At 44.4% G+C, this 23967-nt stretch overlaps 1 pseudogene; it reads left to right on the forward strand.

Annotated features, from left to right (window-relative positions):
• The first annotated feature begins 287 nt into the window (after nucleotides 1-287).
• LOC139564075 (nephrin-like) overlaps nucleotides 288-23967 on the forward strand; it is a 77805-nt pseudogene continuing 54125 nt past the window's right edge.

Consider the following 23967-nt stretch of genomic DNA (forward strand, 5'->3'; position numbering starts at 1 on the left):
CAAAACTGTTGATGGGTTAATTTACTAGTGCATGCAAGAGTCATCCAATGATCAGTAACCAGGTTAGTCTGTCTTCACCAACATAGCTAGCTACAGTAGCTAGCACAATATGTGGCTATGGCTTTGAGAATACTTTGTATGTGCTCGGTAACTCAAAACTTGACATTGAGTCAACTAAGCCTTGACTAACTTAACTTTCACCAACATTCACTGTCTGTCTGCTCTGTGATTTGTCGTTTCAGGATTCCGCAGGGCCTGAATTAAATGATTGGAGCCTGAGGTTTGAGATGGGTTTGTCATCAACAACGTGCTCTAGTCTACTTCTTCTTCTCCTCACTCTGCAATGGGGTAAGAAAAACAGCCACAATGGACCTATTGTCACCTTTCGAACTCAGCAAGGTCTTCTGTTAAGTTACACACCATTATACTACTCTATAGCACTGTGCTCTCATTGACTTCATGAGAGGCATAACCTAGAGTTCTGTTCAACTCAATGGATGAGTTTGCATCAAGGTTTCTGTGGACTGTTGTAGTGTTGTTGATAATTGTATGCAGCACAGGAATTGTTCCTCGCTAATACCCTTTGCTTTTCACTTACCTTGCATTGCACACTTCTGGCAATGGATTGTTATTTATCGACAATCACATTGATACAATTAGACATTGTGCTAAGGACTCACCATTACCATTCTAGCCCATTACGCTGCCTTGCCAATGGATCAGCTGGTTCTTAGAAGAGCAAAACCAACTGAATGGGAGCAGAAACAGGACAGCTTAACGACAACACATTGTCAGAAGAGAAGGATCCTGTGACGAGTGGCTAATCGTTTTCTCAAAATACGCTGTCGAATCACTAGGCTGTCAAGGTTGTTGTTTTTCCAATCTGTGACTGTCTGTTTACTGCTGCTGGAACTCCTCAGACAATGACAATCTGTGACCGTCTGTTTACTGCTGCTGGAACTCCTCAGACAATGACAATCTGTGACTGTCTGTTTACTGCTGCTGGAACTCCTCAGACAATGACAATCTGTGACTGTCTGTTTACTGCTGCTGGAACTCCTCAGACAATGACAATCTGTGACCGTCTGTTTACTGCTGCTGGAACTCCTCAGACAATGACATTCTGTGACCGTCTGTTTACTGCTGCTGGAACTCCTCAGACAATGACAATCTGTGACCGTCTGTTTACTGCTGCTGGAACTCCTCAGACAATGACAATCTGTGACCGTCTGTTTACTGCTGCTGGAACTCCTCAGACAATGACAATCTGTGACCGTCTGTTTACTGCTGCTGGAACTCCTCAGACAATGACAATCTGTGACCGTCTGTTTACTGCTGCTGGAACTCCTCAGACAATGACAATCTGTGACCGTCTGTTTACTGCTGCTGGAACTCCTCAGACAATGACAATCTGTGACTGTCTGTTTACTGCTGCTGGAACTCCTCAGACAATGACAATCTGTGACCGTCTGTTTACTGCTGCTGGAACTCCTCAGACAATGACATCTGTTCGGATTATTTTGTAAATCATATTAAAAAATGGTGGCCGTCAATCAACATGAAATCCCACAGTACTTGTAAGCCTTTGCTCTGTGAAACAAATCTAGTTCCAGTGTTCATAGCATCATTATGCAGTTACAGTACATTTACTGACACATACAGTAAATCACCTCCAAAATAAATCTAACAATCATAACCAATATTTATCATCCACACTAATCTGTTAATGGAACAGATCCCACTGTACTGCTGGCATAATTATTTAAAGTTAATGAGGTCTGATAGCATGGATTTACATTTCCATTCTCTCTCTCCTGCCTTTGAAAACATCACAGAGAGAAACAGAGAGACAGTGTACAGTAAGTTAACAGGTGACAGGTATCATCTTCTCTTAACATCTACCTGCTTTCTGTCGACCCTGTCCAATGTTTTGATACTAATAACTTCAACTGCAATTATTACAGATGCTTTTTACAGCTGTTCAGCTTATACTCCAGAGTATGGCTAGCCTCTGCTTCCATCTTGTTGCAACAGCGAAGGCCATAGAGTTTTGTGGGCAGCATCAGCTCTATAGCATAATCCCAAGCCATTATCTAGTTCAAATAGACAACAAACCCTTGGATGGGGAAAGGAAATCAATGGCCTACGGTGTTTGCCTGCCTTACCACTTCCATCCCCCATGCACCTCTCTAGGTAGTGGCAGTAGAAGAAGAGAAGAATCCATTTTGTTCCTGTTTGTCTTTCAACTTCCTTTTATTGCTCGTTGGTACACAAAATTGTTGTGTATTCATTTATGTAAACTGATATGCAAATGTGATTTTGTGGCTGGTTGTTTGTATGCGACGTCTATAATGGCCAATCTTGCCCTTCACGTTTGACGTGAGGTGACTGATGTCCCCTTGATCTGAGAGTTTTCCCTCTCACTCACGTTGCCGAGGCGCAGCCGAGCATGCAGTTCGCAAACAACTTTGTGATTGGCTCAAAGAGGGTCAAGATTCAAACAACCTTCCAGAATTAGGCGGTGTAAATAGCTGCTCTCCTCTCCACTGCATAGTTTAAAAATAAGATGCATGCTTATATATTAGGGCCCCTAATTAGCATAGGACTTTCCATGCAGAGCTACAATCGCATTACCTTGTGATCCTGGTCTCATTGTTCTAGCCTCCACCTCACTCACTCACTACCAGGCTGGCTGAGTGGCAGTAAGGTTACCTTCCAGCCACCAGTGCAGTGTACCGGAGCGTTTCACTTTATACGGGGAGTGAGGGATTGCCCACCCCTACCCCCTGACACCCCCACACCACATACAATATGACAAACGAGGGCATTAAACAAAATATCATTACTCTCATCTGTAGGAATTAGCCGAAGGGACATCGACAGTGAAGAAAAAGCAATGGGTGAACGAGGGCTCGGTCCCTCCCACCCCCCTCGCCCTCTCTTCCTTTCCATTCCTTATCTCCTGGACCGAGGAGGGGTTTAATTCGTAGTAATTACATTATTGACTCATTTGTAGGGCCGAACTGCTCCAATTTCCCATCAATAAAACATATGATGTGATGAATAAGGTGGCCCGACTACCGTGTTTATTTGAGCCCTCATCCCCTGCCTTCCTAACTTTCCCTTCTTCCTCTCCATCTCTCCTCCTCTCCCTCCATCCATTTTACAATCCCCCTATCCCATCCCTCCCTCTGTTCCCTCTTTCCTCTCCATCCTCTCACCATCTTCCCTCCTTTCCCTCCCTCTCTTCTTCAGGTGTGGTGGAGGTGGGGGCCCAGCAGGCGTTCAGGACCCAGCCCAAGAACATGGCGGTGCGTGCGGGGACTACGCTGAGGCTGAGGTGCTGAGGCCCTCAGGGGTTGTCCAGTGGGTGAAGGATGGCCTGCTTCTGGGTTCACAACAGAGCCTGCTGGGGTTCCCTCACTACAGCCTGTTGGGGGACCCTAAGAGAGGTGAGAGCCCAGGGAGGGTTGGGGTTAGAGTTAGAGTTAGGGTTGTGGTTGATGGTTAGAGCTGAACCAGGCTGTGGACATGAAGCTAGGGTTAGAGTTAGGGTTGTGGTTGATGGTTAGAGCTGAACCAGGCTGTGGACTTGAAGCTAGGGTTAGAGTTAGGGTTGTGGTTGATGGTTAGAGCTGAACCAGGCTGTGGACTTGAAGCTAGGGTTAGAGTTAGGGTTGTGGTTGATGGTTAGAGCTGAACCAGGCAGTGGACATGAAGCTAGGGTTAGAGTTAGGGTTGTGGTTGATGGTTAGAGCTGAACCAGGCTGTGGACTTGAAGCTAGGGTTAGAGTTAGGGTTGTGGTTGATGGTTAGAGCTGAACCAGGCTGTGGACATGAAGCTAGGGTTAGAGTTAGGGTTGTGGTTGATGGTTAGAGCTGAACCAGGCTGTGGACATGAAGCTAGGGTTAGAGTTAGGGTTGTGGTTGATGGTTAGAGCTGAACCAGGCTGTGGACATGAAGCTAGGGTTAGAGTTAGGGTTGTGGTTGATGGTTAGAGCTGAACCAGGCTGTGGACATGAAGATAGGGTTAGAGTTAGGGTTGTGGTTGATGGTTAGAGCTGAACCAGGCTGTGGACATGAAGCTAGGGTTAGAGTTAGGGTTGTGGTTGATGGTTAGAGCTGAACCAGGCAGTGGACATGAAGCTAGGGTTAGAGTTAGGGTTGTGGTTGATGGTTAGAGCTGAACCAGGCTGTGGACATGAAGCTAGGGTTAGAGTTAGGGTTGTGGTTGATGGTTAGAGCTGAACCAGGCTGTGGAAATGAAGCTAGGGTTAGGGTTGGCGTTTGCGTTAGGGTTGAATACAAAGTAGGGGAATATTAATAGTAGGGGGAAACGGGTGGGAAAAAGCAATATATCAAAATTGGGTAAGAAATAATGACAGGGAAACAGAAAATGATAACACACATGGGTAGTAGCCCAAGACAAAATGTGCTTTTACAGCTTGAGCAGACGCAGTATACAAGCTACAAAATTAAACCATAACCATTGAGTGGTAGACAACCCATAGGACAAGATGAAAATGAGGAATACGTCTGCATTATGAGCACAGAGATGCAGTCGCAGAATGAAGGCCTACAAAAGCCACACAAACAGGTCAAAGGGGCCAAGAGTTCAAGAATTGTGTTGTTGCTCTAAGAAGTGTTTGAATTTGATGGTTTTCTTTACTGTGACATATTTCAAATGACAGGTTGTTCGCTGTGAGGGTGAACGGTGCATCTGTCAGCTTTAATTGCATTGGCTGTAAGACAGACATAGTAGCAGTAAGCCTACACTGTATAGCCTTGATATGCATAGAAGACACAGTGATAGGCCTAAATGAAGTTACCACGGGGACCTGATGGTAGTGGCTTAACAGAGGACGTCTAAACAGAGGCCATCTGTGACTACAGAGACTATGTGAATGGGAAATAGCCTCGCGTGTACCACCATTGTCCCCCTCAGAAGTGAATAAAGGGAAAATGAAAGCGGCAAGAGAGAGTGAGAGTGATGGAGATAGAGAGAGATGTCAGCAACACATTTAGACCAACCAAATCAAGAAAAAACTAAAAGATAATTACTTGACACATTGGATTTTTTTTATTTTTTTAAACAAGCAAACTAGAATGCTATTTGGCCCGAAACAGAGATTACACAGTGGTAGAATACCTGACCACTGTGACTGACCCAAAATTAAGGAAATCTTTAACTATGTACAGACTCAGAGCTTTGCTATTGAGAAAGGTCCCCAAAGGCACACCTGGCTCTCAAGAGAAGACAGGCTATCTGCACACTGCCCACAAAATGAGGAGGAAACTGAGCTGCACTTCCTAACCTCTTGCCAAATGTATGACCATATTGGAGACATATATTTCCCTCAGATTACACAGATCCACAAAGAATTCGAAAACAAATCCAATTTTGATAAACTCCCAAATCGATTGGGTGAAATACCACAGTGTGCAATCAAAGCAGCAAGATTTGTGACCTGTTGCCACAAGAAAAGCGCAACCAGTGAAGAACAAACACCACTGCAAATACAGCCTACATTTGTTTATTTATTTTCTCTTTTGTGCTTTAAATATTTGCACATCATTACAACACTGTATATAGACATAATATGACATTTGAAATATCTTGATTCTTTTGGAACTTTTGGAAGGAGTGTAATGTTTACTGTTCATTTTTATTGTCTATTTCACTGTTGTTTATTATTATTTCCCTCGCTTTGGCAATGTAAACATACAGTACCACTTTATTTGTATTATTTTCTACATTGTAGAATAATAGTGAAGACATCAAAAATATGACATTAACACATATGGAATCATGAAGTAACCAAAAAAGTGTTAACCTGTTATGGCTGCAGCCCGACGTCATCCCGACGCCGGTACACCTATGACAACATCCAGCTCAAGTGCACGGCGCGAAATTCAAAATCTATTTTTTTTTTTAATATTTAACTTTCACACATTAACAAGTCCAATACAGCATTTGAAAGATAAACATCTTGTCAATCCAGCCAACATGTCCGATTTTTTAAATGTTTTACAGAGAAAACACCACGTATATTTATGTTAGCTCACCACCAAATAAAAAAGAGACAGACATTTTTCACAGCACAAGTAGGATCCAAGTAGCATGCACAAGCCAACCTAACTAACCTAGAACCAACCTAAATAACCTAGAAAAAACTACCTCAGATGACAGTCCTATAACATGTTACACAATAAATCTATGTTTTGTTCAAAAAAATTGCATATTTTAGCTATAAATCAGTTTTACATTACTGCTACCATCATAGCTACAGTCAGAAATCGCACGGGAGTAGCCAGAGAAAATACAGACACCAACGTCAACTACTAATTACACATCAGAAAACATTTCAGAAAAATATATGGTGGATAGCTAATGAAAGAGAAAGATCTTGTGAATACAGACAATATTTCCGATTTCTGAAGTGTTTTACAGCGAAAACACAATATATCGTTATATTAGCTTACTACAATAGCTAACACACAGCAGCATTGATTCTAGTCAAACGCTAGCGATAGCACAGTTCGACAGATATATGAAAAAGCATCCCAAATTGGGTCCTTATCTTTGTTGATTTTCCATCAAAATGTTCTCCAAAGGGTCCTTTGTTCAGAACCGTCTTCATTTGGACCCAGAACGAACGATGTCCCTCTTGAATTAGCATGCACACTGGCCATGCCGTGCTAACCTCTCCGTCTTGACAAAATTCTTGCGTCGCATCACGTCTAAAGTCCAGAATAAATTTCAATAATATAATTAAAGTATATTGAAAAAACATACTTTAGGATGATATTGTGACATGTATCAAATAAAATCGAAGCCGGAGGTCATATTCACCTATAACGAGGGTTTTCCAGGAGCGCAGTCCAGTTCCTACTTCGCGCCCAGAAAAAAAAATAAAGTGCGCACTTCTCACTCCAAGATGTTGTTTTCAGTCCCTGACAGAGATAATCAAGTCATTTCTTCTCTCACTTCCGCATGACACCCAGGGGAAGGCGTGTGACGTGTTTCTACAGTCCTAAGTGCCAAGGCCTTTTATAGAGAGTATCTTGAAGAGAGACATAGCTTCTTGGAAATTTCACTTCCGGATAGAAAATGGGCTGTAAAAAGAGTTATGTTTCACTTAGAGAAATAATTAAACCTGTTTTAGAAACTAGACAGTGTTTTCTATCCAATAGTAATAATAATATGCATATTGTACGAGCAAAAATTGAGTAAGAGGCCATTTGAAAATGGGCACATATTTTCCAGTTTTTCAATACGCCCCCTGCAGCCATAACAAGTTAAACAAATCAACATTTACTTTGTATTTGGGATTCTTCAAAGTAGGCACCCTCTGCCTTGATGACAGCTTCACACAATCTTGGCATTCTCTCGACCAGTTTCAACTGGAATGCTTTTCCAACAGTTTTGAACGAGTTCCCACATATGCTCAGCAATTGTTGGCTGCTTTTCCTTTACTCTATGGTCCAACTCATCCCAAACCATCTTTATTGGGTTGAGGTCGGGTGATTGTGGAGGCCAGGTCATCTGATGCAGCACTCCATCACTCTTCTTCTTTGTAAAATAGCCCTTACACAGCCTGGAGGTGTGTTGGGTCATTGTCCTGTTGAAAAACAAATTATTGTCCCACTAAGCCCAAACCAGATGGGATGGTGTATCGTTCCAGCCATGCTGCTTAAGTGTGCCTTGTATTCTAAATAAATTAGTAACAGTGTCACCAGCAAAGCATCCCCACACCATCACACCTCCTCTTCCATGCTTCATGGTGGGAACTACACATGCGGAGATCATCTGTTCACATTCTCTGCGTCTCACAAAGACACGGCGGTTGGAACCAAAAATCGCAAATTTGGACTCATCAGACCAAACAACATATTTCCACCGGTCTATTGTCCATTGCTCTTGTTTCTTGGCCCAAGCAAGTCTCTTCTTCTTATTGGTTAGTGGTTAGTGGTTTCTTTGCAGCAATTTGACCTTGAAGGCCTGATTCACCCAGTCTCCTCTGAACAGTTGATGTTGAAATGTGTCTGTTACTTGATCTCTGTGAATCATTTATTTGGGCTGCAATTTTTGAGGCTTCTAATGAACTTATTGTCTGCAGCAGAGGTAACTCTGGGTCTTCCTTTCCTGTGGTGGTTTTCATGAGAGCCAGTTTCATCATAGCGCTTGATAGTTTTTGCGATTGCACTTGAAGAAACTTTCAAAGTTCTTGACATTTTCCGAATTGACTGACCTTCATGTATTCAAGTAAAGATGGACTGTTGTTTCTCTTTGCTTATTTGAGCTGTTCTTGCCATAATATGGACTTGGTCTTTTACCAAATAGGGCTATCTTCTGTATACCACCCCTACTTAGTCACAACACAACCGATTGGTTCAAACGTATTAAGAAGGAAAGAAATTCCACAAATTAACAAGTCACACCTGTTAATTTAAATGCATTCCAGGTGACTACCTCATGAAGCTGGTTGAGAGAATGCCAAGAGTGTGCAAAGCTGTCATCAAGGCAAAGGGTGGCTACTTTGAAGAATCTCAAATATAAAATATATTTTGATTTGTTTAACACTTTTTTGGTTACTACATGATTCCACATGTGTTATTTCATAGTTTTGATGTCTTCACTATCATTCTACAATGTAGAAATTATTCTACAAAATAAAAAATAAAGATAAACCCTTGAATGAGTAGGTGTGTCCAAACTGTATGTTTCCCATGCCAATAAAGCCCCTTAAATTGAAATATATATATATATATATATAGAGAGAGAGAGAGAGAGAGAGAGAGAGAGAGAGAGAGAGAGATAAAATAATGTAGCAGGATCCGCACATGGCGTGTATAAAAAGTAATCGCCAATTAGGAGGCAATCCTAAATAAGAGCATAGCATCTGCTCATGATCAACCAGCACCGAGCTGCATGGTGCTATTCCACGGTGCCATGGCTGTCGTGAGACACACAACACTAGCAGACTGGCACACGTGAGCTGACAGACATTCAGATGCACACATATTCACGGACACTGATAGGCAGACTGGCACACGCACACACACACACACACACACACACACACACACACACACACACACACACACACACACACACACACACACACACACACACACACACACACACACACACACACACACACACACACACACACACACACACACACACACACACACACACACACACACACACACACACACACACACACACACACACACACACACACACACACACACACACACACACACACACACACACACACACACACATGCTCTGCTCTGCTCTCCACTGAAACTGGGTCAAAGGATAAAAGAACAACAACCACACACACAGACTGATGAACACACAGACACCTACATTTGCACTCACACACTTATGCATACACACACACATATTCACACAAACAAAGAGACAGATATATATGCTTGTGGCTTAAACATACTTAAATACTATAGAAATAAAAACACAAGCGTGAACACTTGACACCACTCGATGATACGTGCCTCTGATTGTCACCATCAGTGATGTCTGTTGGCGCTGAAAGAGCTCTCACACACACATACACACACACACTTGGCAAGTTGATTGCGGCATTTGTGGTGAGTAATTTCAGGAAAGAGGAAAATTAAGTCTTCCCTCTCCGCTGTATGATAGCATAGATGTGAAAATTGCTGCTGGTTGGTATGAATTATCTTGCCAACTTTGATGATGAGTCCTTTTTTAGGACTGGGAGGTTGTCACACCAAGATACTATTTTTCATACATGTTAGTACGCTGTGAGTCAGAGAGCGACACAGAGCAGGAAAAACCCTCCCAGACACCTAACATCCTATAATACACACGTTTTATGACATCAGTCAACATATTTACCCCGTGGATGGTGAAACACTATCAACACTATCAACACTTTGTCTGTCCTCCTCAATCGATACATACCATATTCCAACCAATATAAAACAACATGACAGATCTGGAGTCAGACTTCATACACCACACAGCTATCCCTCTTCGTTGGTTAGTGTGTGTCTGCTATTTTCCAACCCTACGTAGCCTAATGGCAAATCAACAGGGCTTGAGATCAAGTTGCAAGCAAAATGTTCGGGTACACGATGCTAAAGAAAATATTTAATGAATTGGACTAAAGTCTCTTGTGTTATAAACAGATGGAATTCCAGTGTGTATCTGGTGATAAGATCCTCCTCAGTACTGTATGTGTGGAAACCAAGCTCTCTCACAGCGGTCAGTAGTCAATACCACTCTCTCTCTTCTTTTCAAAGGGCTTCAACTTGGTGCAGGGGGGTTGGTCATATTATTCAAGACAAAGCATGACAATAATGTATGTATGAAAATCTTCAGGAGCTCAGCCACACGCTGGAACTTTTGGTCCTTGTCCATGATACAATGTGTTATGTGTTGCTATGCAGCTTGAGTCTGTTGTTTAGGCTTATTTTGGGCTCAAAATTATAGCGATTAAACCAATTTCTTACTTTTATTCGTACATAAACAGAGTACAATAACATAGTGGTCATTTTTGTTACTTCTTGGATATTTAAGCAATAAGGCCTGAAGTGGTGTGTTACTGTATATGGCCAATATACCACTGATAAGGGCTGTTCTTAGGCACTACGAAAGCGGAGTGGATACACCCCTTAGCTGTGGTATATTTGCCATATACCACAAACCCCAGAAGGTTCCTTATTGCTTTAATAAACTACTTACCAACATATTAAAATAATGAGTGACATAGTCAATTCGTACTATTTCATCCTTCCACCAAAGGAAATATTTTCCCATCACTGCTATGCAGTCGAATAATGTTTTCTATTCAGGCTGGCTAATGTTCTTGTTTTTTGTTAGCTCGCCATCGACAGAAAACAAAATCACGTCAATCTCTGCAGTTGAAATGACAGCAAACTAGCTGTATTTTCTTTAGTTTGACATTTTTTTATTGAAAATTCTTTGGATATATCCATAATAATGATGCTGATGCACGATTTCGCCTGGCTCAGTCAGAAAAGTTGCTGTATCATCAGGACACCGCTGATTCTCTATGACAGAGGACGGTCTCATTTGTAAAATGCAAAATATTTTCAGAGTTCAGAGAGGCAGACAGCAAGGTGAATACAGTAACCCCAACCCAACAGGTGCACAGTCCATCCACTCCTCCTATGATCATGAACTACAGGACATATCTAAGACTATGACCTTATGGCACACAATAAAGAAATATGACAATTGAGATATGTTCTAGATTCTATGGACCACACACAAACACACACACACAAGCAGACACACAAACACACACACTACAAGTAGTGTGTGAGCCTCCGTCCGTAACAGCCACTCATGGTGCTCCGTGACAGTAGCTCCTGGAGAAGTAAATCATAATAGAATGGGAGTGAATGAAAAGTTTCCACACAGACGTGGGAAGGAATGGATGTAATTGTGTGAGTACACCAGGCCGCCTGTTGTCACTTTATGATGAACAGCATACTCTCTCATTCGCTTTCTCCTCTCTCCTCTCTTTCGCCTCTTTCTCTCTCCTCTCTCCTATCCCTCTCGTTCTCTCTCTCCTCTCTCCTCTCTCCTCCATTCTCTCTCCTCTCTTTCCTCTCTCCTCTCTCCTCTCTTCTCTCTCCTCTCTCCTCTCTCCTCTCTCCTCTCTCCTCTCTCCTCTCTCCTCTCTTCTCTCTTCTCTCTCCTGTCTCCTCTCTCCTCTCTCCTCTCTCCTCTCTTCTGTTTTGGCGCTGGCTTTCTCTGTCTCCTTGTTTTTGGGAGCTATGCCATATGTGGAGACCACGGCGACTCTGAAAGAGCTTTTCTTCTCCTGCTACGGTGTATTAATTTCCCCCTTCTCCATTCATCTCTCGCTCTTTTGCTCTTTCTTTTTGGGGGCCATGGAGTGTGTATACTGGGGTGCTGGGGGTGGGGGGCGTTGCCTTGGTGACTCTCGCTACCTCTCTCGCTCTCCTGGGAAGGGAGCATATTTTTCTGACATCAATAGGAGAAACTGAGAGAGAAAGGAAGGAAGGGGGAGTGAACCCCAGCTCTCTCTACACTCCCTCCTGTTCCAGCCAGCTCCGTCTTTATACACCTGCAGCTACAGCAGGACTCAGTCCCACATTTATCACTGCTGTGACGTGAAGTTTGTTTGTTTGTTTGTTTGTGTTTGTGTGTGTGTGTGTGTGTGTGTGTGTGTGTGTGTGTGTGTGTGTGTGTGTGTGTGTGTGTGTGTGTGTGTGTGTGTGTGTGTGTGTGTGTGTGTGTGTGTGTGTGTGTGTGTGTGTGTGTGTGAGAGAGGTGTGAGAGAGAGAGAGAGAGAGAGAGAGAGAGAGAGAGAGAGAGAGAGAGAGAGAGAGAGAGAGAGAGAGAGAGAGAGAGAGAGAGAGAGAGAGAGAGAGAGAGAGAGAGAGAGAGAGAGCACACAGATGCCTATGAGGCATCAGGCCCAGATCAGAGAGCTCAGGGTGTCAGGAGACTGTAGTGTAGTAGTTTGTCTGTAGGAGGCCTTCAATTCTCCTGTCAGTCCAACATGCGTAGATCCTAATGCTCCCACACTTCCCAGCTGCTATCCCTACATATTTTCCCTGAATGTTTTCCACCTGATTCCATGACAGATGGATGTATTGATAAAATCAGACAGACAGATAGACCAGCCTGAGGCCACAGACTAATCTAAATCCTGTAACAGCAGTGGTCATCAGTCCTGGTCCTGGGGACCCAGAGGTGTGCAGATGTTTATTCCAGCACAACACTAAAAAACTTGCTTCAACTAATCACAAGCTTTAATATTAGTTGATGAGTTGAATCAGATATGTTATTATTGTAATACTGGGTTAGAACCAAAGCCAGTACTGTACAACCTATGAGTGAAATGAGTAACACAGCTTGACAGCCTTCCAGAGTTCCTCCAGACTACCACAGCTCCCATGATAACACAGACAGCCTTCACCAGTCAGCCAACCAAAACACTATCACACTTTAAGAAGAGAGAGACAGAGGTAGAAATGCAGAGAGAGAGAAAGCGAACGAAAGATCATGTAAAACCAGAAGAAAAGCTAGCCTTGCTCTCTAGTCGGAGTGGTGGGTTGTGGGTATCATCATCAGCTAATTCAAGACGGATCACCACAGGCAGCGAACAGCCGAGAGGGAGGCACACAAACGTCAATAAGTCCTCTCAGCGGGCCAACAAAAATACATTTTCGAGACATTTCTATCAGGGCGACGTAATTCCTGTGTTTTTCCCTTCCTGCCGAGTTCAGATAGGGGATTACGGCAATAGGCAGATCAAGTGGGAGCAAGTAATCCATGACAATAACAACCTCTCCACCACCCCCGCGCCCTCCCGCCGAAACTTATACCCCCGGCCCCCGCCCGTCAGAATACCAGAACACCTGACACATCCACTGTCTTTTGTTTGAAACCCTTAGCGTTACCATATAATCCTATTAATTAACAAGTCCCTCTTTCCATTTTCTCCCCTCTCTCTCTCCCTCTTTCCATTTTCTCCCCTCTCTCTCTCCCTCTTTCCATTTTCTCTCTCTCTCTCTTTCCATTTTCTCTCTCTCTCTCTCTCTCTCTCTCTCTCTCTCTCTCTCTCTCTCTCTCAGTTAAGCTGCAGTTAGGTATTTCTGTGGGAGTAGACCAGGATTGGGGGAAAGGGGGGTGTTTAAGCTTGTTATCAGTGTTGGTTGGGAGTTAGAGACAACAGTTAGAGGTACGACGGTACGACAGTACGGTGGTGAGGTTTTGCAGTTGGCTAACGAGTTTAGCGCACAAAGAGTGTACTGTACAATGAGCCTTCATGTTATGGCACTACTTTATGAATAATGTAGCAACTCATAAACGGGGGCATTTACACACGCAGAATGGAAGGCAGAGTGACTTTGTTCAATGGGTATATCTTTGTTCTATTTGCCTGTGAAATAGGACCTATTTTTCAGCACAGTGAGCAAACAGGTATTAGCTGCCCAAGGCTGTGGATCAAAAAATGAGCCTTAGCTAGGTATGTGGTGTGCTGCGGATATGAGAAGGATTCTTTAGTTATTACTCAAAAATGTCAAATATGTGGCATTCAAGGCCAGGTCAAAAAGCTAGTGTGTGTTCTGTTGTTTAGTCTATCTCTAGTATCCAGTTCTCACTCACAGGGAAGATGCTGAGTCTTTGTGACAGGGGATGGGTTGTTGAGTAAGATGTTGTTTCTTATGTAATGTGGCTGAGAGATGAGGGGGAGAAGGACTGACTGAGGCCTATTTCTGTCCTGGACACCTGCTTAGCTTCCTGTTCAGCACTGGGGAGAACGGAGGAGAGGAGGAGAGGGATGAGGAACAAGGGAGGATGAAGGGAGGGACCACTTCAATGGCTTTCAACCTCAGAGTCCTTAGTGTGTGTGCATGTCTGGTTTGATCATTCCCGAAATGCTATATATCCATTTTCAAAAATGTTGCTAATTGAGCTTTAATTGTTTAAAGAAATTAGGAAATAGATTGGTATGTTTATCTAATCGTGGCATGGGGTTGTTCAATGAAAGACATGTATTTGTTTCAAATATAATTTGATGTTTTCATTTCAGAGAGACAAATAATCATCTTTTTGGGGGGCAAAATGCTATATATATCCGCCTCACTCTCAAATCAAATCAAATCAAATCCAATTTTATTTGTCACATACACATGGTTAGCAGATGTTAATGCGAGTGTAGCGAAATGCTTGTGCTTCTAGTTCCGACAATGCAGTAATAACCAACAAGTAATCTAACCTAACAATTCCACAACTACTACCTTATACACACAAGTGTAAAGGGATAAAGAATATGTACATAAAGATATATGAATGAGTGATGGTACAGAACGGCATAGGCAAGATGCAGTAGATGATATAGAGTACAGTATATACATATACATATGAGATGAGTAATGTAGGGTATGTAAACATTATATTAAGTGGCATTGTTTAAAGTGGCTAGTGGTACATTTTTACATAATTTCCATCAATTCCCATTATTAAAGTGGCTGGAGTTGAGTCAGTATGTTGGCAGCGGCCACTAAATGTTAGTGGTGGCTGTTTAACAGTCTGATGGCCTTGAGATAGAAGCTGTTTTTCAGTCTCTCGGTCCCTGCTTTGATGCACCTGTACTGACCTCGCTTGGGTGGTTGTTGTCCTTGATGATCTTTATGGCCTTCCTGTGACATCGGGTGGTGTAGGTGTCCTGGAGGGCAGGTAGTTTGCCCCCGGTGATGCGTTGTGCAGACCTCACTACCCTCTGGAGAGCCTTACGGTTGTGGGCGGAGCAGTTGCCGTACCAGGCGGTGATACAGCCCGACAGGATGCTCTCGATTGTGCATCTGTAGAAGTTTGTGAGTACTTTTGGTGACAAGCCGAATTTCTTCAGCCTCCTGAGGTTGAAGAGGCGCTGCTGCGCCTTCTTCACAACGCTGTCTGTGTGGGTGGACCAATTCAGTTTGTCCGTGATGTGTACACCGAGGAACTTAAAACTTTCCACCTTCTCCACTACTGTCCCGTCGATGTGGATAGGGGGGTGCTCCCTCTGCTGTTTCCTGAAGTCCACAATCATCTCCTTTGATTTGTTGACGTTGAGTGTGAGGTTATTTTCCTGACACCACACTACGAGGGCCCTCACCTCCTCCCTGTAGGCCGCCTCGTCGTTGTTGGTAATCAAGCCTACCACTGTAGTGTCGTCCGCAAACTTGATGATTGAGTTGGAGGCGTGCATGGCCACGCAGTCGTGGGTGAACAGGGAGTACAGGAGAGGGCTCAGAACGCACCCTTGTGGGGCCCCAGTGTTGAGGATCAGCGGGGTGGAGATGTTGTTACCTACCCTCACCACCTGGGGGCGGCCCGTCAGGAAGTCCAGGACCCAGTTGCACAGGGCGGGGTCGAGACCCAGGGTCTCGAGCTTGATGACGAGTTGGGAGGGTACTATGGTGTTAAATGCTGAGCTGTAGTCAATGAACAGCATTCTCACATAGGTATTCCTCTTGTCCAAATGGGTTAGGGCAGTGGGTCGGTAAGCAAATTGGAGTGGGTCTAGGGTGTCAGGTAGGGTGGAGGTGATATGGTCCTTGACTAGTCTCTCAAAGCACTTCATGATGACGGAAGTGAGTGGTACGGGGCGGTAGTCGTTTAGCTCAGTTACCTTAGCTTTCTTGGGAACAGGAACAATGGTGGCCCTCTTGAAGCATGTGGGAACAGCAGACTGGGATAAGGATTGATTGAATATGTCCTTAAACACACCAGCCAGCTGGTCTGCGCATGCTCTGAGGACGCGGCTGGGAATGCCGTCTGGGCCTGCAGCCTTGCGAGGGTTAACACGTTTAAATGTTTTACTCACCTCGGCTGCAGTGAAGGAGAGCCCGCAGGTTTTGGTAGCGGGCCGTGTCAGTGGCACTGTATTGTCCTCAAAGCGAGCAAAACATTTATTTAGCCTGTCTGGGAGCAAGACATCCTGGTCCGCGACGGGGCTGGTTTTCTTTTTGTAATCCGTGATTGACTGTAGACCCTGCCACATACCTCTTGTGTCTGAGCTGTTGAATTGCGACTCTACTTTGTCTCTATACTGGGACTTAGCTTGTTTGATTGCCTTGCGGAGAGAATAGCTACACTGTTTGTATTCGGTCTTGTTTCCGGTCACCTTGCCCTGGTTAAAAGCAGTGGTTCGCGCTTTCAGTTTCACTCGAATGCTGCCATCAATCCACGGTTTCTGGTTTGGGAATGTTTTAATCGTTGCTGTGGGTACGACATCGTCAATGCACTTTCTAATGAACTCGCTCACCGAATCAGCGTATTCGTCAATATTGTTGTTGGACGCAATGCGGAACATATCCCAATCCACGTGATCGAAGCAGTCTTGAAGCGTGGAATCAGATTGGTCGGACCAGCGTTGAACAGACCTGAGCGAGGGAGCTTGTTGTTTTAGTTTCTGTTTGTAGGCTGGAAGCAACAAAATGGAGTCGTGGTCAGCTTTTCCGAAAGGAGGGCGGGGGAGGGCCTTATATGCGTCGCGGAAGTTAGTATAACAATGATCCAAGGTTTTACCAGCCCTGGTAGCACAGTCGATATACTGATAGAATTTAGGGAGTTTTGTTTTCAGATTAGCCTTGTTAAAATCCCCAGCTACGATGAATGCAGCCTCAGGGTGTATGGTTTCCAGTTTACAAAGAGTCAGATAAAGTTCGTTCAGGGCCATCGATGTGTCTGCTTGGGGGGGAATATATACGGCTGTGATTATAATCGAAGAGAATTCCCTTGGTAGATAATGTGGTCGACATTTGATTGTGAGGAATTCTAGATCAGGTGAACAGAATGACTTGAGTTCCTGTATGTTGTTATGATCACACCACATCTCGTTAATCATAAGGCATACACCCCCGCCCCTCTTCTTACCAGAAAGATGTTTGTTTCTGTCGGCGCGATGCGTGAAGAAACCAGCTGGCTGCACCGACTCCGTTAGCGTCTCTCGAATGAGCCATGTTTCCGTGAAGCAAAGAACGTTACAATCTCTGATGTCTCTCTGGAATGTTACCCTTGCTCGGATTTCATCAACCTTATTGTCAAGAGACTGGACATTGGCGAGTAGTATGCTAGGGAGTGGAGCGCGATGTGCCCGTCTCCGAAGCCTGACCAGGAGACCGCTTCGTTTGCCCCTTTTACGGCGTCGCTTAGGGTCGCCGGCTGGGATCAGATCCATTGTATTGGGTGGAAGGCAAAACACTGGATCCGCTTCGGGAAAGTCATATTCCTGGTTGTAACGATGGTGAGTTGACTTTGGTCTTATATTCAGTAGTTCCTCCAGACTGTATGTAAAGAAACCTAAGATTACCTGGGGTACCAATGTAAGGAATAACACATAAAAAAACTAAATACTGCATATTTTCCTAGGAACGCGAAGCGAGGCGGCCATCTCGGTCGGCGCCGGAAGTTGATCTCATAGAAATTAGTAGTACTGCTTGGTTGTACACAGTCAAATGTAACAAATGAGTACATGTAAATGTACTGTATGTAAAACAATAACATTTGCCTTTTTACTCATTTAGCAGATTCTCTTATCCAGAGCAACTTACAGTGAGTGCATCTAGCTTAAAGATAGCTAGGTGAGACTACCACATATCAGAGTCAAATATACAGGTTATGAACATTCCATTCCAGCTAAACATTGGTTATATAGAGTTTTCCAAAAAACACAATTATAATTCACAAATGTCAATCATTTATGATGAAAAAACACAAATATGAAAAATCTGTTGATAATATAGCATTTTGGAAATAAACTCTTCACATGCGTGTGAAGTCCATCTGTGTGTGTGTGTGTGTGTGTGTGTGTGTGTGTGTGTGTGTGTGTGTGTGTGTGTGTGTGTGTGTGTGTGTGTGTGTGTGTGTGTGTGTGTGTGTGTGTGTGTGTGTGTGTGTGTGTGTGTGTGTTTGTGGGTGTGTGTGTGTGTGACCGTCAACAATGACACTGACATAAACGTAGGCTCTCTAAACTCTCTTCTTGTTTATCTGTTTCCCATTGATCAGATGTTTTATTCAAACAGATCAGAGGAGCTTTGTGTTCTCTATGAAATTACTGTATGGTGATCACCTGCTGTGTTAGAGACACACAGCTACCTGAATCAAGATCTGTGTGCTTATCGATGTGTGTCTGCGCTAATCTGCTTCTTATCTGCCTTATCCATCCATCCGTCTGTATTTGTCTAATGAATCGAATTTTGCGGCTCGTTGTCTCTCGCCTTCATGGCAGCAGCATGTCTGCATGTTTGTCTGTGTTGAGAGTGGATGGGTGTGTGTGTGTGTGTGTGTGTGTGTGTGTGTGTGTGTGTGTGTGTGTGTGTGTGTGTTTATGCATGACTGTGCCTGTTTGTGCACATGTGAAAATGCATTTGTGTATGTGTGTGTGTGGGGGGGGATATGTGTGTCTGTGTGTTTTGGGAGGTAGTAGGGGGGAACTCAGGTGGGGCTCATTGGGGTCACATGGTCCAGCTGAGTGGCTGTGGTGGATATGGGCGCTCTCATTCTCAACACAAGCTACAGTACAGCACACCCTCCACCATACTGCACCTCACTCTGCAGATTTAACTGCAGTGATAGAGAAAGAGAGAGGGAGGGAGGGAGGGAGGGAGGAAGGGGGTTGGCTAGGGCTGGGGGAAGAGGGGGATAGGGGATGATGGAGTGAGTGAGAGATAGGAAGAGGAGGCGAGCATGAGAGTGAGAGAGAGAGGGAGCGAGAGAGAATAAATGACATACCTGCCCAGCTCGTTTGCGAACATCATTATTCTTATTTTAGGAGATTTGTTAGGTGGCGAGGCTCTCCTGGAGCACAACAAGTGATGCAGCCGTGTGAATCATGTGGGCTTGAGTAGATTGAGCGTGCAGGGGCCTGTCAATAGACACATGGCCCAGTCATCGGCCCAGCATCCCGGGGAGTGGAGACTATTGAGGGAGGGGGAAAAAACACACAAACAAATGAATCTCATTATTTCAGTGCTCGCCTCTGCAGTGCTCCGGGTAACCCATCACAGTCCACACAGATCCAATTGCTTCCTTTAAATCAGTTTGAAGCTGCAGCCAGATCTCATCTGTCTCAATAGCAGGGCTGGAGCCAATGGGACTACTCAACTGCACACAGCAACAGCTCCTCCCAGTGGCGCTAGTTGAATTACCCTGAGTTGGAGGAGAGCAGAGAAACTATCTGGCTGGCTGACTGACTGACTGACTGACTGGCTGACTAGCTCATGTTCTGTTTATCCAGCCATAACCATTGGATTTATGTCAGCATTCAGCAGCGGATGACGGAATTACCCCTTGATGAAACATATAGCTCTTCCCCTGGATGACTCGCATGATAAACAAACGATAGCTGCTTGTTTGTCTCTCTTTCTTTTTCTTTCTCTTTCTTTCTTTCTTTCATTCTTTCTTTGTCTTCTCTCTCACTCTCTCTTCTCTCTCTCTCTCTCTCTCTCTCTCTCTCTCTCTCCTCTATATTCCTCTCACTAAACCATGCTGTCAGTTGATATATGTTGAAAAGTAGCAATGACCTTTGTTTCTTGTGTGCTATGCTGGCTCTCACCCACTCACAGAAAGATCTCTTTCCTCTCCTCTTTCCATTTCCCTCTTTCTTTCTACTCCTTTACCCTATTCGGTGACAGTTTGTTGTGGAGTAGATGATCATGTATCCAGAGTAAATGACAGTTGTGCTGAAGCCTGTTTGTTGATTAGCAAATCTGGTGACAGTTTCCCTCTGAATTCCCATCCAAATAACTTCCACTCTCTTCAACAAAAATGTTCTTTCTCTGAATTCCCTGCATGGTCCGAAAGAAATGAAAGAGAGGGGGAAGAGAAAAGGAGTGGGTAGTGCTTTGATCTGCTGTGTAAGCACGTATTCAGCTGGGGGGTGATCTGAGAGAAGAACTGTTTGGCGCTAACACAGATTATCATCTGTCTCGTTTCATCACCAACCCATCTCTGTATGCACATCACAGTCTTATCTACTGTACACCACACTAATGATATGGACCCACTGATTCTCTTCAAGAATATAACAGAACCTGCCTTATTAGCTTGGTACAACTGTCTTTCTTCAATATCTAGGGGTCTCAGATGTTTTTAATGCATTAATTACCAAAAGCTTATTTTTCTGTGATCTGTAAACAGAATCAACAATTCTGGTCAAAGTCTAGTCTGTACTGTATATGTCTTAAGGTGACCCAGAACCACTTTGATAGACACCAGTCCTCTGTTCTTCCCTCAGTTCCTCCCTCTAAACCTTACTTTGAGCTGGAGACCACAGACCCATGGGTAGCAGGGAAAAGCTACACTGTCACATGCATCGCTCCAGACGCCAAACCAGAGGCAGTGATCACTCTGTTTAAAGGTAGGTCACCAAGTACGGTATCAACCCACTGCACACAAACTTAATAATGCTAGTACATACAGGTTTTTCCATTAGGAATAGCAGAGACGTTAAATGTGAATCAGTACTGAGTTGAGGGAAAAACATGTTTGCAAAGACATGTTTCAACCTACACTATAATTGTAGTACACTATAACTCAATGCCCTGTTTTTACAATGACATTTTAAAACTATGGCCGTGTCTGAAATCTGTCTTGCCTACTACTTACTAAAACTACTAATAGTAATACACTAGTTAGAATTGACTTGTTAGTAAAACATATGCAGTAAGCAACAAATATCATAACATTTCTCATCCATACTGAGAAGGCGTCATCTTTTTTAAATAAATGTTGTACCTTTATTTAACTAGGCAATCTAATGCACAGTCCTGCTTGTTCCCTGCCATTCGTTCATTTTTGTAGAGCACGTCCCCTATTCTGATTATCAGCTGTCGTCAAACGCACGTGAGTGGGGAGCTGCCCCTCCCTACCTTCAAAAAGAACACCCTTGCCTTGTTTGTACTAACACTCACACTCTCTTTCCTCCTCCCCCTCCTCCTCTCTTTCTCTCTCAGATGGAGTTGAGCTGACAGGTGTAGAGTCTTTCCCTATGCCTGGCTCTGAGGACAAGCTCCAGAACACACACGCTACAAAAGAGTATGTGTTCCTGTTCTCTGTCTTCTGTGTGTGTGTGTGTGTGTGTGTGTGTGTGTGTGTGTGTGTGTGTGTGTGTGTGTGTGTGCGTGCGTGCGTGCGTGCGTGCGTGCGTGCGTGCGTGCGTGCGTGCGTGCGTGCGTGCGTGCGTACGTGCGTGCGTGTGAGTGTTATCCCTAATTTAAGAACTTCTGAATTCCCACAGATACACAGTACAGTGTAATGAATTGGTGCCGACTGTGAACTGTCACTCGGTGCCTTGTGTCAAATCAAATTAGCTTTTGTCATAGACACAAATTATATTTCAGTTGCTAGACAGATCCAATCCTATCTGATTCACTTGGTGGTGCATACGTACCTAATCCAGCTCCAAAGATAATAACCCCTTGTCATCTGCAAAGATAACACGCTGTAGAGAGTATTAAGGACATAGTTCAGCTCTAACGCAGAATAGCCTGGTCTCAAACTAAATCCTCTATGTGTAGATAGTGATTATAAATAGCAACAATATTTTGTATCGGAGCTTTTAAATCTGGAGATGAATCAAGATAACATGGTGGACTTTGGGTCATTGTTATGATGTTCAGGGGGGCTATGATGCTCTTGATATCCAGACCCCACAGATTGTATAAATCTGTCTGTTCTTATGGAGGTCTCAAGGGCTCAATTAGAGTGTTAAGTGGTGATGTGTCCTATGCTAAGCCATGATCTTTAATGTTATCCATCATCTATTCTTCTCTTCCATCCAATCCTTCCTTCCCCATGACCCCCTTTCCCCCACGCCCCTCACACACCCCTCCATCGCACGCACGCACGCACGCACGCACGCACGCACGCACGCACGCACGCACGCACGCACACACACACACACACACACACACACACACACACACACACACACACACACACACACACACTGCTCCTACACACACATTCCTCCTACACACGCTCTCCTCACACACACACACACACACACAAAGCTCCTACACACACACACACACACACACACAAAGCTCCTACACACACACACACAGCTCCTACACACACACACACAGCTCCTACACACACACACACACACAAACACAGCTCCTACACACAACACACAGGCACACACACACAGCTCCTACACACACACACACACACACACACACACACACACACACACACACACACACACACACACACACACACACACACACACACACACACACACACACACACACACACACACACACTCCCCACCTCCTGCAGGTTCATGTTCTTAAGCAGTTCAGACAACGGGAGGGAGCTGGTGTGTCGTCCGAAGAACCCGGCTCTTCCTCGGGCCCTGGAACACCAGCCTGGTGATGAATGTATACTGTGAGTGTGTATTGTTCCTTACCTCATGGACTCACAGACACTTTTACCTTTCCTTATTCCCTTCTCCAGCCACGTGTGGACCCTGACCCCGGGCTAGCATTGGGGCAAACATCACACTGAGCAACACTCCGAGGGGAGACTTTCAACCTCGGGCGAACTCACACCTACTGGGGACTCAATCCCAACGCTCAGCCTAGAATGTTAGAGGTCGACATGAAAGCATCAACGTCTCTACTGCTGTCACATTCAACCCACTCAACTCTGTCAATTCCTCTGGCATCAGTGCAATCCAAACTCCAACTCAAGCCTGCTACACTCTGATAATACTGATCAGAGGAGCCTGGGAACGAAAGTCAAGCCCGAATTCTAAACTCTACTGATGCTAAATATAATTGTCAGGACTGTGAGACCATAACATCTCCGACGGTGTAGGAACTACAGTACACAACATAATAGGGGTCGGTGATTTAACATCTCAAAGGACCGTTTCCTTGTTTACCCTTTGTCTTGTTTGGGTAAACAGTATATCTTTGAAACAATATGGCAACCCAGCGTATTGTTTGCTAGTTTTAGTTGTTCCTCACCATTTTGTAGATCAATTTCAGGAAATGATTGTTCTGGAGTCCACCCACCTGGTTCTGTCCCAGGTCTAAATCAGCTGCTGATTAAGTGCTACTGTTACTGAAGACACTCAATGGTGAACATTCCCATTCTACTCCTTGTTTTCGTTTCACCCACGCCATATTATCCACAGCCGTCCATATGAAATACTGTCTCTATCTATTTCCCTCTGAATTAGACACTGTCCGATTCTATCTCCTACACTTTAACCACCGCCCAGAACTGGAAATGATTCTACACCTCTCTCTCTCTTACTGCCCCTCCCTCCCTCCCTCCCTCCCTCCCTCCCTCCCTCCCTCCCTCCCTCCCTCCCTCCCTCCCTCCCTCCCTCCCTCCCTCCCTCCCTCCCTCTTTCTTTCTTTCTTTCTTTCTTTCTTTGTCTGTCTCTCTCTCCATCTCTCTC

This window comes from Salvelinus alpinus, chromosome 35, assembly GCF_045679555.1.
Source record: "Salvelinus alpinus chromosome 35, SLU_Salpinus.1, whole genome shotgun sequence".
NCBI classification, from domain to species: domain Eukaryota; kingdom Metazoa; phylum Chordata; class Actinopteri; order Salmoniformes; family Salmonidae; genus Salvelinus; species Salvelinus alpinus.